Here is a 4779-nt window from a genome sequence, read left to right as displayed (position 1 = left end):
TGGCCAAAAAGTTAAAAAAAAAAAAAAAAGTACTTCACATGTGTCAAGAACTTTTCTGGCCACAGGGATAAAAAGAAGAAGACATGCTTTCTGTGCTTGAGAGGACTTACAACTGAGGAGGGAGGGAAGGACCAACGTGTAAGCTCCATGAGGGCAGGGATTTTTGTCTGCTTTGGTTCACTGCCATATCCCTAGCCTTTAGAATGTTGCTGGGCACATAGCAGGGCCTTAGGAAATATTTGTTGAAGGAATGAATGGGTGAGCACATCTGTAACAGCCCTCTGGCTTCACTTTGCTCTTTTTCAAAGGTCCCCACCTAGAATACAAGCGTGAACTGAGGCCAGACTGGCTACTAGTTTACAAGAGCAATACATACACTCAAAATTTTCCCACCCCTCCCACAGTGACCAACTGTTCTTAACCCCAACATGTGATCCTTGATTCTTTTTTCTTTGGGGATGAGTTATTGCCCAGGGAGCTCTTTAAATCCTCATGATAATAGGTTCTCTGTGGGTTCATCCCATCAATCCACCTGAGTAAATGTTCACTGAACCCAACTGGCTGCAATCCCAAAATACCACTCCTCACCCACACCCCCATCACCTTCAGATCACCTGAACTCTTTACCTCAAGATAAACCTTATTAATATTTTGATGCATCTCATTATATATTCATACATCTAGTATAATTTTACATGAAAGGGATCATTTCGTACATTATTTTTATTGTGGATACTTCTTCTTTCTCGTCTCTCCTTTTGTCCCTTCATAGCAGCATCTTGCCCTCCATCTCCACCCCAAGTAAGTCATGTTAACAACCTCGTGTGTCTCTCCATACCTTTCTCTTACACAATTCTCTACAGATTTACATATGCATACATGGATATGGCTTTTTGTCACGACTTTACAAAACTGAAACCATATCTACTTTCTGCATCTGGCTTTTCCCACTCAAGAGTACAAGGCAAAAACTCCAGCAAGTCATCTGTTAAACTTCTACTTCATTCTTCTGAAAGGCCACATTATATTCCATAGTGCAGATTTGTCACAGTTTATTTATTCATTCTCCTTTGGTGGACATTAATTTTGTTTCTAGCTCTTAGCCACTATGAGCAATGCTATAAAAACATCTTTGCATGTTTGTTATAGGATAGAGTCCTGGGAGGGGCATTGTTGAGTCAACAGATACGTGTATTTTATTTTTAGAGAAGTTTCATTCAGGTAACAAAAAAAATATATCATTTATTATGTGAAAGACACAGTTTTAAGCATTTCATGAATATTAACTCATTTATTAATGCTATGTTGCCTTCCAAAAATGCTCTAACTTCCCATTTCCACCAATAGGAAACACTTTCTATATTCCACTAGCAAGTAACAGTATGACTCCTTTTCACTTTTGCCAATCTAATGAACATCAGGTAATATCTTACTGTTACTTAAGTTTGCATTTCCCTGGAACTAGTGGATTTAAGCATCGTTGTGGGTCTTTGGAGTTGCTCTTCTGCATTTTGCCAATTCATTTCGGTTGCAAGTTTTCTGTTGGGTTGTTGATTATTTTTCTTATCAATTCATAAGAGCTCTTTGTATATTAAAACAAATCAATTCCTTTTCTATTGTATGCATTATTAATATTTTCAGATCTATTGTTGGCCTTGTGGACTTTGCTTATGATAGGTTTTGCTTTAAATTTTTTACAAATTTCACGTAATCAAATACGGTTAACTTTATAGCTTCCGGGCTTCTTTGTCCATGTAGTTGCCTAGATTTTTAAGATTATATCTAAGCCTTTAATTCATCTGCAGCTTATTTTCTTATATGGCATAAGGTGGAGTCCATTTTTATTTTCTTCCAGAAAGAAGTCAGTTGATTATTAAATGGCCCATTTGATAAACCTCTTTCCCTGGAATTAAACTACCTATTTCCCCCAAATTAGACTACCACCTTTTCCCTATATGAATGCCTCATTGGAATCTGAGTCTATGTCCACACTGCACTGATTTGATTATGGTAGCTTTAGGTTCTGATTATCTGGTACTGTTTTCCTTTTTCATAGTTTCCTTAACCTAATATTGGACATTTATTTTCCCCAGTGAACTATATGATCACTTTAACCAATTCCAAGAAAAAAAAAAAAAGCAACCTTGTTTTTATCCTAATGGAAACTGCATGAAATCAATTTTAAAAGAATTGACTTTTTCATGATATAAGATTTCTCATCTAAAAACATGGAAGACATTTCCAGCTATTCAGCTCTTTTTTGTGTTTTAACAAGGCAGTAAGTTTTTTTCTCTATATTTTCTGTTACTTTCTTATTAGAATTATTCCTAAGTAATTTATAGTTTTTATCACTATTATATATGGAAAAATATGTTCCCATTTTAATTTTTTTCTGGCTCTTATTAGAGCAGGAAAAAAACTTTAGATTCCTGTATATTTATCTAGCATCCATCCACCTTATCACATTCTCTTAAGATAATATTTGCTATTGGTTTGGGGTAAATAGTCTTTTGCCTATTTAAATAATTTTCTCCTATACCTACCTACTTAAATTTTTTATTCAGATTGAATGGTTGCTGAATTTTCACAAGTGTTGTTGGAATATCTACTGATGTTTTCTTTTTTTTAGTTTATCAGTGTAATAGATTATGGTGATGGATTTGGATATTGAACCACTCATGTGGTTGTGGAATAAAACATGCTTATTTACTGTTTTTTTATTTTTATTTTTTTTTTAATTTTTTATTTTTTTTTCTGCAGTACGTGGGCCTATCACTGTTGTGGCCTCTACCATTGCGGAGTATAGGCTCCGGACGTGCAGGCTCAACGGCCATGGCTCACGGGCCTAGCCGCTCTGCGGCATGTGGGATCTTCCCGGACCAGGGCACAAACCCGTATCCCCTGCATCAGCAGGCGGACTCTCAACCACTGCGCCACCAGGGAAGCCCTGTTTTTTTATTTTTTGATGTAATGAAGTCTTCTATAATCTAATATTTTATTTATAATTGTCCTCTCTAAATCATCAGTGAGATTAATCTATAATTATAATTGTAATTAATAATTATAAGTAATCTATACTTTTTTCTTTCTTAAGTTTTGGTATTAAAATTATATTGGCTTCAAAACATGAATTTAAAAGATTTTTCTATGGCTTGGAGTAGCTAAACCTCCATTTCTAACCAGCTCCCAGGTGATGCTAATACTACCAGTCCGTGGACACACTTTGAGTAGCAAGGGTCTAAATTACTTAGCACTGGAATTATCAGACTTTAGAGGTAAATTAAAACTCAGCTGTGAGGCCATCTGGTCCTAGAGTCTTCTCACTGTTGACCTACAAGCACCTTATCGTTGGTCCATTCATGTTTTCCCTCTCTTCTAGGGGTCTGTTTTAATAGTTTGTATTTTGCCAGGAAATCATACATTTCCTGTAGGCTTTTGTGGTCAATGCTGTAGAGTTGTCTAGAGTGAGTCTCTCAAATTTTTAAATTTCTCAGGTACCTGTAGTTATGACTCTTTTCTCTTTCCTAACCTCTTCTATTTTTTTCTCTTTTTTTCGCCTCTTCAACCTCGCACGTTGTTTGTTTGTTTTATATAAATATATAGTTTATCAATCTATTCAATAAACTTTCAGAGTTATTTCCAGTAGATTTTGACTAATTTATCCTTCTTACTATTTTATTCTTTCTATTATTTTTATGTAACATTAATTTCAACTTTTACCTTTATTGATTTCAATTTCCTGATTTCTTTTTCTAAATTTTTAAGATGAATATTTAGTTCCTTTATTTTTTTGGTTTTACTTTTAAATTGTGAAGGCATTTTAGAGCTCTAAATGCTCCTCTTAGTACTGTTTTCAGGGTCCTATAAATCTCAATAGAAGTGGATTCTTTTTCATTGGTTTCCAGAGAGTTATGAGTTCCCTTTTATTTCCACTTTGATCCAAGACTTAGCAGGGAGTTTTTCCATTAATTTCTAACTATTTACAGTTTTTAGGTCACCTTTTATCATGTATCTATAACTTTTCATTTTTATGAAAAAAATATTTTCTTTATTTGTAGGATGGAAGAAGTCCTTATATGTACTATATCAAGTTATTTTATTATGTTATTTGGCTCAACTGAATAATGTTTTGACTAGTAACATTGTATTATTTTGTTGATCTGAATGATTTTTTTTCCAGTTTTTTTTTTTTCCACGCAGCATGTGGAACTTCCCCAACCAGGGATCGAGCCCGTACCCCCTACAGTGAAAGCACGGAGTCTTAACTACTGGACCACCAGGGAAGTCCTTTCCAGTTTTATGCAGATAAAATTGACAAACAGCACTGTATAAGTTTAAGGTATACAGCATAATGAATTTTTTTTAACTATTAATTCTGGCTAATTGTGAGAGGTATTTTGAAATCTCTCATTTTAATTGCATATTTATCAAGTTTTCCTTACCTACATGTATTTAGCTTCTAAGTCCTTTGATGTCTACTTTATGACTGCTACATCTTTATTGTTTGTCTTTTATCACTATATAATAATGTTCTTCATACTCTAAATGCTTTTAGCCTCTGCAGTTCCATTGCATCTGATATTAATGTTACCACTCCTGCTTTCATTTGTTTTTCACTTGTTTAATATTTCTCTACCTATCATTTTATTTTCACGTTTTTATTATCACCTTGTTTCAAGTATGAATCAATATGTCCAGTGAGCCACATCTTCACACTGATATATTTCTAGTACTTCAAACTTTAGCATTCTAACACTGAGTTCATCATTTCTCCCCTAA

The sequence above is a fragment of the Delphinapterus leucas genome, chromosome 5, assembly GCF_059928025.1.
Source record: "Delphinapterus leucas isolate spDelLeu-1000000601 "Yukka" chromosome 5, BTC_Dleu_Yukka2, whole genome shotgun sequence".
Classification (NCBI taxonomy): Eukaryota; Metazoa; Chordata; class Mammalia; order Artiodactyla; family Monodontidae; genus Delphinapterus; species Delphinapterus leucas.
Note: the sequence above shows the minus strand (reverse complement) of the source record.